The sequence below is a fragment of the Helianthus annuus genome, chromosome 3 (genome assembly GCF_002127325.2).
Source record: "Helianthus annuus cultivar XRQ/B chromosome 3, HanXRQr2.0-SUNRISE, whole genome shotgun sequence".
Lineage (NCBI taxonomy): Eukaryota > Viridiplantae > Streptophyta > Magnoliopsida > Asterales > Asteraceae > Helianthus > Helianthus annuus.
In genome coordinates, this window is record NC_035435.2 from 86,820,647 (window position 1) to 86,835,889 (window position 15,243).

A 15,243-nucleotide genomic window follows, 5' to 3' on the forward strand; every position below is an offset into this window, starting at 1 on the left:
ATTCAGCAGTGTCTGGTATGGATGCAGTGTGATGAGCAGTGGTTAAGTCAGGGGTTTGGAAAGTTTTAGTACTGTTTCTTGCTAACCACTGTTGAGGGTCTTGCCCAATCACCTGCTGATACCCAAAAGGATGCCTATTCACTCTAGGTTTAGAGGGCTTTTTGTAGACCTCATAAACGTGTGGAATCCTTTGGTAAGACTGTTTTTCCTTGCCTTTTCTGAACTGATTGGCAGGAGGTGCATCAGTAACCTGAACATCTCTTTTGACAGATGTTTGGTTCAGCTGTTTTGTGACAGCTGTTTGAACTGGCACAAAAAATGGTTGTTTCTTTGTGATTTTGACAGATGGTGATGATGCTGATGAACTCAAGGATGTTTTAGCCATGTACTCATTCTTCTTCTCATTAAAGTTTTTGAGATACACACATGCCTGAGTTTTATGGTTTGTTTTACCACAAACACTGCAACTTTCAGCTGAAGTAGTGACACTTGTTTTAGTTAAATCATAAGCTTTTAAGTGGAAGCAATCTTTTGTTAGATGGTTCCTCTTCTCACAGAATTCACATAACAAGTTATCAATTTTTTCTTTCTTCTTCCTCTTTTCAGACTCCTTTGCAGCAGAGGTTTTGACCACTGCTGGGATGTCCTTAAGAGGAATGACTTTAGCTTTTGGAGCTTTAACACCATCAGTTGATGTAAAGTCCATTGGCTTGAAATTTTCAAGAATATCACACTCATCAGACCATTTTGGTTTAAATTGATGATTTTCAATCTCCTCAAAAACAGAGGGGCCCATAGGTCTGTCAAGTGTGATTTTGTTACCAAGTTTGTCAGTGATTTTCACTTCTTGGCCATTCTTGTTTGTGGGGATGAACTCAGCAGTTACATCAGTGGTTGAAATAGATTTTTCAAAAGCAGTGTTTTCATCAACATGTTTTCTATAACCAACCCCAAATTTCACATTGCTTTTTATCTGTTTCTCAAGCATAACTTCATACCCTTTGCATGATTCCACCCATCTCTCACATGTGATCTGGGTGGATTCTAACTCCTTTTTGCAACCTTGGTATTTTCCTACCAAGGTTTGAAGTTGGGTTTTGGTTATGCTTTTGTGACATCTGTTCTTGTAATCATTGTAAACAGTTCAGTTATTAATGAAATAAAGTTATTTGATCCCTATGTTTGTTTGTTGATGTTTGATGTTTTTCATGTTTTGACTTTTATTCGATTTCAAACTCTATATCGCTTTCTGGAGAATTATACGCAAACTGGTGCATAAACGTAATCAGTTTAACACGACAAATACTCCGGAACATCAATTTATGCTTAACATACCTTAAATAACCTTTACATAACTTAGAAATAAGTTTTGAAGGATTTGGTATGGCAAAATCAAGTTTATTCGCCTACAGGGACTAAAATTGACAAACTGCGAAAGTATGCTGATTTGAACTATAATGAACATTCCGGAACATGATCATAAGTTAAACACACCTTAAATATCCTTTACATAGCTTAGAAATAGGCTTTGAGGGGTTCGGTGTGCTAAAATAAACTTTATGCTCATTCGGGGACTAAAAGTCTCAAAAAGTGCATAAGTTTGCATTTTCGCGCATAACTTACGTTCTGAATACATCCGGACATCCAAAAATTTATATCAGCATTAAAATATTATGTTTTAATGTTTGGCATGAGAAAATTCCATTCGTCGCCCAATTTGGATTGTTTTTGCGTTCGTTACGACTCCCGTCGTAATTAAGCGAACATCGCGATCGTACGACCAAACGAACCGACATCCGAGATATTTTTGAGCATGTTTTAGGTCCACAATGTTTAGGCATCATTTTAGGGCCTTAAAGTTGGCTTTACGGGCCTTAGAGGTGTTGAAAATGGCTTAAATATGCAACAGGGACTAAAACTGCCATTTCTGAATAGTTGTGCAGATCAGACAAGGCCAGGCGGCCCGCCTGAGTTTTGTCTGAATGCTGACGCGGGCCGCCTGAGGTGCCCAGTAACAGAAAAACCATTTTTCAAAACAGCAGCTTGTATTCGTTGAACTTGGACATGTTTTTGATCAATCTAGGGGCTGATTTTGATGGTTTTTAGTCACCCCTTGTATTATAAAACAATGGGCACAAGTGGAGGGCTAAGATTGAAGCTCGATTATCGAGAAACGATCCTAACATTTGTGCCTTTCCTATAAATACCCAACCCATTTGCCCATCTTCCTCACATTTGATCTGAGTTTTCTCTAAGTGGTTGTGTTTGTGCACTTCCTACCTGAGATTACTTGGAATCAAACCTTGCGGGGACCTTCTGTAAGTATTCTTTCGCGTTTTTCGTTCATTTTAGCGTTATAGTCAAACTGTGTTTGACTTTCTGCATTGACCAGTTTATGGTCAATGCGAAGTTCGTTTGAACTTCATAACGTGAGCGTAATCACGATGGTTATAGTCCCTAGTGACTATACCTACTGATTACCACGTTATCTAGGCTCAGTGACGAGTCGTAGTTTCGGCCAAAATGCGTTTTCCCGCGTATTTTGTAACCAAACTACTCTAGGGTATTAAAACCGTTTGTTTTAATACCAAACCTGTTTTCTAACTTTACTAAACATGTTCTAGCATGTTTAGCTCGTCGCTTTTAGATTTGTGCTTGTTTAGGGTCGTAAAGGTAAGCGATCTAATCAATCGCTTATACTTTCGAACCCGACCCATTTGGTCGATCATTAGGATCCGACCAAACATTTTAGGTGACCATAGTTGTATAGGAAATAACCTTCCGAGGTTATACCTTATGGTCACGACGTTTAACTAGTTGTATGATAAGTAGTTCTTATGCCTTAGGTAAATTACCAAAATACCCTTTTCGCGCCAAAATTCATTTTAAGCCTATGTAACATAATTTTTGACACCTAAACTGATTTAGCAACTATATTAAACATGTTAAGGCATATCTTGCTTGTCATAGGGCTAGTTAGGCATTCCGAACGCGTTTTACGCAAACGACGCGTTAAAGTAGCATAAGCTACCTTAGCGGGTCGTAACGGGTCAAAAGCACTTAGGATAGGTTTTGTTTTAGTACATAGGCTTTGTCAAACCATATTACATAAGTTCCCACACTTATTTGGTTTACGAACCCTCGTACTACCCGATCCTCCGATAGGTCCGTTTGTTAATGTAGATACCTATATAGGTGCCGTTTGATTCCATGATCTTCTAGCATTAATTGGTGGTTATCCTACGACTTCTAAGCAATCTCAAGTGAGTACATAGACCCCTCTTTTACTGTTTTCCAAACATTTTGGGGTGAAACACATGTGCCTACTTGTTACTTTCGTGCTTTCTTGTTTTCACATCATATGCTTGCTATGTTCTTAGTACGCTTATAGTACATGATTTCATTACATTGTTTTGCTATGTATGTTGACTGTGCATGCTAGCACATTGATTTACATTACGTTGCTTTGCTACATATGTTTACTTGGCATATTAGCACATTGTTTTACATTACATTTTCTGCTATGTATGTTGACTGAGCATGCTAGCACATTGATTTACATGACTTTTCTGCTTTGTATGTTAACTTAATATACTTAGTATATTGTTTTCATATAACATGTTTACATTTGGTATGACATTTGGTTTGCATAAACGGGACTTATATACATTCATTAACATTAGCTACGCCGCTCGGTAGTAAGTAATGGTACCATAGGACTTGACAAATCCCGTTTCTGACATCCTGGGTTGGTTTGGATGAAAGGAATGACTGAATCCGAAAACATTTCTTTTGATAACCTTTACTTAAGGTTATCCGTCTGTCTCAAGGCTTGAATGTATGCGTTAACTTACCACATAAATGTTTGTATCGTTTAAAAACATGCTTTTACTTTGCAAAATATAACTTTTTGATGTACTCAAAATACTTTGTTTTGTACATTTTTACATTTGGTTTAAGTGAATACATATTTACTTAACATACATGACATTTGTTACATATACATGACTACATTTTGGGACTTTTTAAACATACGACAATGGTTTAGACAAGAACATTTGATGGTTGGTTTAAACATGGACTTTATACATTGGTGGTTTGTTTAATGACTTAAGTAACGATATGTGTGTAGTATGATACAAGCATGGTGGATACGCCGCTGGTACTTCCTATATATAAGTGCTTGTATTGTATTACATGTCATAGCGTTATTTAAATCATTTAGTTTGGACTTATACATTTTTACGCAAATAACACATTTTCACAAGACTTCGTTTTACAAAAACCACTTGCTTTATACAACTTATTTTTACTTGGTTATTCTTTTAACCATACGTTATTCTTCTATTTATACATATCATTTGATTTTATCGCTTTTCAAATGATTTACAAAACAAAACATTTTACAAGGTTCATGACTAACTTTTATTAAACACTTTTCTTAAACCTAAGTCATGAATCCTATTTTCACAAAACCTATGTTACTCACAGGCATTTTTATGCTGACGTACCTATTTTCACATGTGTTTTCAGGAGCTAATGCATAGGATGATGATCGTGACACGCTAGGGTGGACTTGGGCCTTAGTGACATAAAACAGAGCTAGACTTAGTTTAATTACGTTATGTACTCTTTATTTTAGTAGTTTTAAGACAATGTAACATGTTGGTTCTTGTTTTGAACGATGTATTCCACCCTTGGGTGATGAATAAAATATTATTTTAATTACCCTGGTTGTGGAACAATAATTCTGTTACAACACTCCCCGACGTTTCCGCCACGATTTGATGTTTTACGTGGTCGGGGTGTGACAGAAGAGTTGGTATCAGAGCCAATGGTTATAGGGAATGAGGTTATTAGTAATGCTTTGACCTAGACTATAGCCTTTCTAGGACCCCAACACAAGTTGTCTTGTGTTTAGATTTTAAAACATGCACTTCAGCTATCTTTAGGTGATCACCAAAACAAGAACCCAGTTTTCTAAAACGATTTTTGAAAAACAATCTTCTGTTTTCAAATGATTTATTATATGGTTTTGAACCCTTTTGATTTTTCAAATTGATTTTGAAAATTTATCATTTGTTTTAATGATTCTTTTGGCCTTGTGCCTTCCAAGTTTTCAAAATCTCGTCAAAGTTTTGGGTTCTAAATAATGTGAACACGTGCAAACTGGAAGGGTGAATGCCTGTACCCTGGGTTTTCTGTCTAAGGCTAGAGTGTTCGTACAAATCCACATAATCGGACCAGTCACTCTTACCTGGGAACTCCTGGAGTGAGTGTTCACTTATAGGCGAGCATGTCTTCGCTAAGCATTATTTATGGACCCATTTACTTTGATTAGTCACTGTGTGTCATTTGTTTGCTTTGTGATACGGACGAATGACCACCATCCTTGCTTTGTTAATTTTGTTTCGTCTCGTTCTTTTCATCTAATCATCTCACTCGTTTCCTCTCGTGTTTTCCTCTTTTTAGCATGCCTCCTCGATGCGAAAATCAGCTACCGAATGCCGAACTGGCAGAAATCATCGCACAGCAAATGGCTGCTGTGTTCCCAAATCTTATTGCTCAGTTGAACCAAGCAAATAACAACAATGCTCCTTGTAATTTCAAGAGCTTCAATTCGGCTAAACCACTCAAGTTCAGTGGTACTGAGGGGGCAACTTGGCTCCTTCAATGGTTCGAGAGCATTGAGAATACTTTCCGTCACGTTCAATGTCCTGATAATCGCAAAGTCGAGTTTGCTTCTAGTGTTTTTCAAAAGAGGGCTTTAACATGGTGGAACGGGGTCATGAGAGATCGTGGTGCTAAAGTTGCTTTAGCACAGATAAGGGCTGAGTTAAGGACTCTCATGATGAGTGAGTTTTGTCCTCGTCATGAACTGCGAGCGTTGGAAAGGGAGTTCGATGATCTGAAACAAGTAAGTGGTGAGCACCAGGCGTATACTGATAGGTATGAAGAGTTGAGTTTGTTATGCCCAACAATGGTTACCCCACTTGATAAGGCTATCGAAAGATACATCGATGGTCTACCTGACTCTGTGCAAGACATCGTTACTGGTAGTAAACCTACCACTGTTCGTCAGGCAATCGAACTATCTGCAACATTGACTAAGTCGTAGATTCGAAAGGGTAAGTTGCACAGGAAGGGTGACAAGAAGGGTAAGAAGCAGGAGTCTGACAAGAAGGATAGCAAGAAAGGTAAAAACAAGAAGGGGAGTGATGCGGGTTCTTCGAAGGGTTCTAGGAAGCGGAAGGCTTCCCAAAACAATGTCGTTACTACACAGGCTCAAGCTGCTCAAAATCAGCCTACGCAACAACCTGCCAAGAGGCCTTATCTTGGAAATGCACCTTTGTGCAACAGGTGTAACGGCCATCACCAGCCACATCTTCAGTGCCGTCAATGCACTAACTGCGGAAGACCTGGTCATCTTGCTGCCACCTGCCGCATTCCTGCTAATTTGAATCGGGCAACTCAGAACCCGGCTAAACAAGTTGCTCAGCCTCTTGCTCAGCAACAAGGTCAAGCAGCACGACCTCACTTCCCACCAGGTTCTTGTTACAACTGTGGGGATCTGACCCACTACCGTAATCAGTATCCAAGATTGGTGAATGCAAACCCGGTTCAAGCTCAGGCCCGTGGATGAGCTTTTAACATGAATGTTGTTGAGGCGCAAGCAGACAACAAGGTAGTTAACGGTACGTTCTTTGTTAATAATCAACCTGCGTCTGTTCTTTTTGATTCAGGGGCCGATAAGAGTTTTGTGTCGTTATCTTTTGAGCCCTTGCTTCGCGTGTCTAGAACGAAACTAGGTAAGCCCTGGACAGTAGAAGTTGCGAGTGGTGAACCCATTGTTCTTGATTCTGTTCTTCGCAACTGCCAGTTGAACCTTAACGACCATCTGTTTCCTATCGACCTCAAGCCTATGCAACTTGGGAGCTTCAACATTATTGTTGGTATGGATTGGTTAGCCAAGCAAATGACACATTTTCACAAGACTTCGTTTTACAAAAACCACTTGCTTTATACAACTTATTTTTACTTGGTTATTCTTTTAACCATACGTTATTCTTCTATTTATACATATCATTTGATTTTATCGCTTTTCAAATGATTTACAAAACAAAACATTTTACAAGGTTCATGACTAACTTTTATCAAACACTTTTCTTAAACCTAAGTCATGAATCCTATTTTCACAAAATCTATGTTACTCACAGGCATTTTTATGCTGACGTACCTATTTTCACATGTGTTTTCAGGAGCTAATGCATAAGATGATGATCGTGACACGCTAGGGTGGACTTGGGCCTTAGTGACATAAAACATAGCTAGACTTAGTTTAATTACGTTATGTACTCTTTATTTCAGTAGTTTTAAGACAATGTAACATGTTGGTTCTTGTTTTGGACGATGTATTCCACCCTTGGGTGATGAATAAAATATTATTTTAATTACCTTGGTTATGGAACAATAATTCTGTTACAACACTCCCCGACGTTTCCGCCACGATTTGATGTTTTACGTGGTCGGGGTGTGACAGAAGAGTTGGTATCAGAGCCAATTGTCACACCCCCAAAATCCACCTGCGGATAACACCCGCTTTGAGGGCGTGACTGACCAGGATCCAGCCACCAATTATACTAAGCATTGGTTAATATTAAAGTAATACTCACTAACCAAGAGATTAGCAAATATCAAGTTCAGAGTTTAAAACTTAGATAGCGGAAGCAGAAGTAAAATAGTTAACAAAGTTCATAGTTCATGATAATTAAACCCAACACACGGGTTTTTGACAAACACTACACATTCCCAAGCAGCCGCTCCTCAGTCACTGGTTACCTGCAAAGCATGCAGTAAGGGGTCAACAATAATGCTGAGTGAGTTCACTAGTTGTCCAGTTTTAATTACCAAAAACTTGTTTCACCAGTTAATTTATCCGTTTATACATGCCATGGGGAGCTACCCCAAAAGTTAGCGACTAAACTGTTTTTCCAATACCGAACACTAGGTAACCGTTTGCGTTTCCGCAGGATGCCCCGATGTCAATGTTCTATCATCATTGACGGATGCCTGAGTACATTAGTTCACGACCGATCCCATACCATGGCACGGTGTGAGGCTGGTAAGACCTAAATAGCGCTATCAACTAATAACCCGTTCGCCTGGCCCCGGCGACTAATCGGTATTATGTAGTAGGGACTTGAGTGATAGAGTTGCGTTTAGTGCCGTTTGGTTGCATTCCGTATAAACAGTAATTAACTAAAAGGTTTCCCAATACAAGGGAAGAGAAAGTAAGTTTGTTCCCAGTAACTAGGGAAGGAAAGTAAATGGTATCCCCTTTACAAGGGGATAGGGTTGTGTTAGTCTCGTGTCCCAAACCACCGGGACGCATGCTTTTAAGTTGTGAACTCACCTTGGGTTGCTCGGTAGATTATTTTACCCGGTCAAGTATGTTGGTCACCACGTCCTAACATGGTTACCAGATATGGGTCAAGTCGGGTACAAGTAAACACATAGCGAACACGTATGGCAATACATATAGCAAACACGTATAACATGCGAAGACACAACAGTTGGGTTATTGGGTCAGCCCTAACATATAATCAGCAGTAACAAACATGCAGTCCAGTCAACGGAAAGCCCAACAGTCAAAGCCCAATAACAAGGTAGCCCAGTCGAGACAAGGGTAGTTGCGACTCGCAACCGAGGTTACGACTCGCAACCGAGGTCTCGGTTCATCACGTTTTGGTTACGACTCGCAACCAGAGGTTCCGACTCGCAACTAGCAGTTCCGACTTAGCAGCAGTGGTTACGACTCGCAACCGGATTCGATACGCGTTGATTGCGACTCGCAACCGGGAGATCTCGACAAGACTTGATGTGGTCTCGAGTAGCAACCAAAGGTTGCGACTCGCAACCGTGATTACGTGCACAACAAACTCTTCTAGAACCTGCAATGTACTGACCAATAGGATTGCAATTTCATGCAAATTGTGTACTATATCCACTAACATGTCTGTTTGTCTATAATGTGTCTAATTTGGATCAAACAAAGCATATTCAAAATATTTGAGTGTCATTCATGCTGTTCATAACATTCAAACATCATTCAAGAATATACAATCCCTAACATCACTTTAATATCATTCGGATAGCAAAATCATCAGATCCCTTATAAAAATATTAGAACACATTTCATCACTAAACATCATAACATGAACGGACATAATGGATATTATCATTCTCGGTTCCTAAGCATAATCGGATACTAACCATTCAACCAAAGTCATGAATATTCATTCTATCTAAACATTCCGAAACAAACATGTTAATCGGTTATGCATTTCACACACATATTATTCACACAAAACATGGCAAAACAATCATCAACAAACATAGTCAAGCACAAAATAATGAAGATCACATTCAAGCCAAAAAGAAACACTAACCGGCTAACTCGAGGTGTAAGAAAGGGGGTGTTCGGGTGAAGATTGATTCGGCCGATCTTCCTTGTCGTTTGGCTACTTGATCCGAGAGAGGAAGAGGTAAAAGGAGGTGATTTTTGGTTGCTAAAGTTCTTAGAGTTTTAGGGTTTTGGTGAGAGAGATGAGAGGAGAGTATGAGAGAAAATGTTGCAAAAATGGTAGAATGGTGAGGGTTGGCCGGTATATATATCGAGTGGGTTGAGGATGGGATTTGGCCCTAACCGGCCCAATTTACTGTTCACTCGAGACCATCCCGGGTCTCGAGTCGGGTTTCGGCCCCTATATATATATATCACACATATATATATATATATATATATATATATATATATATATATCTATACGTACATATATGCACACAACACGTAATAACAAGCAATTCATAATTTTTCACTTAATAGTTTACGTACACACATGTTACATCGAAAGGTTGTCCGGGAAAATCCGAAGTGTCACATTATCCCCAAGTTTTAAGAACTTTCGTCCCGAAAGTTAAGGCAGCCACTGTCAAGCTAGTGTAAGTAAAAACGTTTCAACGGGGTGTCACATCATCCCCCCGTTAGTTTGGAATTTTGTCCCGAAATTCGGCTGTAGCTTTAGTGCTGGGGTTTTCGTTTGGGAACAACTGGGGATACTTGTGCTTCATCTGGTCTTCCCGCTCCCAGGTATGCTCTGGGCCACGCCGCGAGTTCCAACGGACTCGTACAAGAGGTATCTGGCTACGTTTGAGGGTTTTGATCACTCGATCCGTGATCTCGATCGGTTCCTCAGTAAAGTGTAGTTGCTCGTCGATTGTTAGTTCCTTATAAGGAATCACGAGTGTTTCATCCGACAAACACTTCTTTAGGTTAGATACGTGAAATACGTTGTGTACCGCACTCAGTTCTTCAGATAGGTTCAATCTATAAGCAACCTTACCGATTTTCTCGGTAATTTCGAATGGTCCGATATAACGCGGATTAAGCTTGCCCCGTTTACCAAAGCGAACCACACCCTTCCAGGGTGAGACTTTAAGTAGAACCCGGTCACCGACCTGGAATTCCAATGGTTTCCTACGCTTATCAGCGTAACTCTTCTGACGGTCACGAGCTGCCGCCATGCGTTGTCTGATCTGGGCAATCTTTTCCGTTGTATCTACCACCATCTCTGGGCCCGTGATTTGACTATCACCGATTTCCGCCCAGCAGAGAGGTGACCGGCATTTACGACCGTACAATGCCTCAAAAGGTGCTGCCTGAATACTAGTGTGGTAGCTGTTGTTGTAGGAGAACTCTACTAGCGGTAGATGCTTCTCCCAGTTCTTGCCAAAATCGATCACACATGCTCTAAGCATGTCTTCTAGAGTCTGGATGGTGCGTTCAGATTGTCCATCCGTTTGCGGGTGATAAGCAGTGCTCATGTCCAAACGTGAGCCAAAGGATTTGTGCATAGCTTGCCACAATTCCGAAGTAAAACGAGCGTCTCGGTCGGAAATAATTGAGGTTGGCACCCCGTGCCTCGAAACTACTTCCTTTAAGTAAATCTCCGCCAAGGTAGAAAACTTGTCTGTTTCCTTAATGGCCAGAAAGTGTGCGGACTTGGTCAGTCGATCTACTATTACCCAAATAGTGTCATTTCCGCGTTGAGACCTAGGTAGCCCTGTAACAAAATCCATGGAAATTTGCTCCCATTTCCATTTCGGGATTTCTGGTTGTTGGAGTAGACCTGCTGGCTTCTGGTACTCTGTCTTGACTCTGGCGCAAGTCAAACATTTGCTGACGTATGTTGCTATGTGGGCCTTCATACCAGGCCACCAGTATGTAGTCTTCAAATCGTGGTACATCTTGTCCGAACCAGGATGTACTGAGTAGCGGGACTTGTGGGCTTCGTCCATCACAAGTTCACGTAAATCTCCATAGAGTGGAACCCAAATGCGCCCTGTTACATAGTAAGCGCCATCTTCTTTCTGTTCTAGTCGCTGTCTCGATCCTCGTAGGGACTCAGCCCTGATGTTTTCCGGCTTCAATGCTTCGACTTGAGCATTTCGGATAAATCAGGATGTCGTCGATAAACACAATCACGAATTTGTCGAGGTAAGGCTTACATACGCGGTTCATAAGATCCATGAATACTGCCGGCGCGTTGGTCATTCCGAAAGGCATAACGAGAAATTCATAGTGACCATAACGGGTCCTAAACGCAGTCTTGGAAATATCTTGTCACGTACTCTCAACTGATGATAGCCTGATCGCAGGTCGATCTTAGAATAGTAGCTCGATCCTTGCAGCTGATCGAATAGGTCGTCGATGCGCGGGAGAGGGTAACGATTCTTGATAGTAACCTTGTTTAGCTCACGATAGTCGATGCACATTCGGAATGTGCCATCCTTCTTCTTGACAAAGAGTACTGGGGCTCCCCAGGGTGATGAACTGGGACGGATAAATCCTTTATCCAATAGTTCCTGCAGTTGCGTAGAGAGTTCCTTCAGTTCTGCAGGGGCTAGACGGTACGGTGCACGAGCTATGGGTGCTGCTCCGGGAGCTAGCTCGATTTGAAATTCGACCTGACGGTGGGGAGGGAGTCCGGGTAGTTCCTCAGGAAATACCTCGGGATAATCACGTACTACAGGAAAATCTTCAACCCTCTTTTCCTTTTCGTGGGTGTTGGTGACGAGTGCTAGGATTGCGGTGTGCCCTTTCTGCAAACACTTCTGGGCTTTTAAAAGCGAGATAATGCCTGTGACTTCTCCACCCTTGTTGCCTTTGACGATGAGGGGTTGGCCAGAACGGCGAGGTATACGAACTGCTTTCTCTTGACAGAGGATCTCAGCGCGATGTTTGGATAACCAATCCATACCAATGACGACGTCGAAGCTTCCAAGTTTGACGGGGAAAAGATCGATACTAAACGTGTGGCCAGACAATTCTAGTGTGCAGTCGTGGATCATGTGCGTGGCCTCGATGTTCTTACCATTAGCTATCTCGACGATGTGCTTAGAACTTAATAATGCAGGCGAGTGCTTAAGTTTCTTACTAATGCGAAGGGATACATAACTGGCATCGGCACCGGAATCAAAAATCACAGAAACATAACGATCATCAAGTAGGAACTTACCCGCCACGACGTTGGGGTCGTTCCTTGCTTCTCCAGCTCCAATCACGAAAGCTCTTCCCCTTGCACCATTCCCAGCATTGTTGTTTTGCTCATTGTTCCCAGCTCCCTGATTGTTGTTGCGATTCTGATTCAGCTCAGGGCAATCCTTTCGCATGTGCCCTGTTGCCCCACATTTAAAACATGCTCGGTTGTTTCCCTGCTGCTGTTGCTGTTGAGGTTGTTGCTGATTCTGCCTTGCTGGGAACTGACTCCTACAATCCTTGGCTTCGTGCCCCATCTTGTGGCATCGCTGACACTGACCCTTGTTACATGCCCCATTGTGGTGCCTGTTACACTTGTTGCACTTAGGGTAGCTTCCCCGGTAGCCACCCTGTTGCTGAGTGCCTTTGTTGTTGTCAGTTTTCCTTTGCTGAGCTGGGGCTTGAGTAGGGTTAGCATCCTTGCTCTGATTTCCATCCCACTTTCGTTTGCCATCACTGGAAGTTCCTTCCGCAGCACTGATCCTTTTGGGCAACCTGCCCTCTTCCACAGCCTGGTTAGTGAGTTTGTGGGCAAGACGAACCACAGGCTGTATGGCAGTGAGGTTGGCCGAGGTTACATGGCTCCTGATTTCTGGGACTAAGCCTTTGATGTACAGTTCGATCCTTCGATACATGGGTCAGGACATGTTTGGGCAAAGAGCAGCATAGTCGTTGGACAGCTTGGTGTAGGTCTCAATCTCCGACCCAACCATCTTGAGTTCATAGTACTCGTCCTCGAGTTTGTGGATGTCATCCCTGTGACAGTACTCTTCCTTGATCATATCCTTAAAATCTTCCCATGCAGTAGCGTTAGCAGTCTCCAACCCAAGCATTTGAATTTGCGCCTTCCACCATGAAAGTGCGCTTCCCTCAAGAGTACCAGTAGCAAACTTCACCCAATTAGCAGGGGGACACTCGCAGACAGCGAAGACAGCTTCGACCTTCTCGATCCAGTGCAGGAGACCTATGGCACCTTCAGTGCCACTGAATGGGAGAGGCTTGCAATCCATGAAGGTCTTGAAGGTACAGACACGTGGTTGCACAGGCGCAGGCTGACCTATAGGGTGAGCTGCGAAAGCTGCAGCCACTGTATTGAGCAGGTTAGTGAACTGAGCCTGAGTCATGTTGACGTTTCCTCGTCCGCGTCCACTCATTGTCTTCATAACCAGAAAACATAGTATGAGTGAGGTGTCGTAACATAGCGAGAATGAGATAGAAGAGGGGAGGCGTATCTATCTAATCAGGCAAACTAGTACGTATAGTAAAGCAGAAAGCATATGACAAATAAGCAAGTAAATACGGGTCCGAGCTACGAGGTCAGATAAGTCGAGCCTTGCACTTGGAGTGTAGTGTCGTCACGAGTCACGGGTTATAGTCTGGTTTTTCTCAAAAAGATTTTCCCCTTTTTAAAACCGAGTTCACTATAACCAATGGCTCTGATACCAATCTGTCACACCCCCAAAATCCACCTGCGGATAACACCCGCTTTGAGGGCGTGACTGACCAGGATCCAGCCACCAATTATACTAAGCATTGGTTAATATTAAAGTAATACTCACTAACCAAGAGATTAGCAAATATCAAGTTCAGAGTTTAAAACTTAGATAGCGGAAGCAGAAGTAAAATAGTTAACAAAGTTCATAGTTCATGATAATTAAACCCAACACACGGGTTTTTGACAAACACTACACATTCCCAAGCAGCCGCTCCTCAGTCACTGGTTACCTGCAAAGCATGCAGTAAGGGGTCAACAATAATGCTGAGTGAGTTCACTAGTTGTCCAGTTTTAATTACCAAAAACTTGTTTCACCAGTTAATTTATCCGTTTATACATGCCATGGGGAGCTACCCCAAAAGTTAGCGACTAAACTGTTTTTCCAATACCGAACACTAGGTAACCGTTTGCGTTTCCGCAGGATGCCCCGATGTCAATGTTCTATCATCATTGACGGATGCCTGAGTACATTAGTTCACGACCGATCCCATACCATGGCACGGTGTGAGGCTGGTAAGACCTAAATAGCGCTATCAACTAATAACCCGTTCGCCTGGCCCCGGCGACTAATCGGTATTATGTAGTAGGGACTTGAGTGATAGAGTTGCGTTTAGTGCCGTTTGGTTGCATTCCGTATAAACAGTAATTAACTAAAAGGTTTCCCAATACAAGGGAAGAGAAAGTAAGTTTGTTCCCAGTAACTAGGGAAGGAAAGTAAATGGTATCCCCTTTACAAGGGGATAGGGTTGTGTTAGTCTCGTGTCCCAAACCATCGGGACGCATGCTTTTAAGTTGTGAACTCACCTTGGGTTGCTCGGTAGATTATTTTACCCGGTCAAGTATGTTGGTCACCACGTCCTAACATGGTTACCAGATATGGGTCAAGTCGGGTACAAGTAAACACATAGCGAACACGTATGGCAATACATATAGCAAACACGTATAACATGCGAAGACACAACAGTTGGGTTATTGGGTCAGCCCTAACATATAATCAGCAGTAACAAACATGCAGTCCAGTCAACGGAAAGCCCAACAGTCAAAGCCCAATAACAAGGTAGCCCAGTCGAGACAAGGGTAGTTGCGACTCGCAACCGAGGTTACGACTCGCAACCGAGGTCTCGGTTCATCACGTTTTGGTTACGACTCG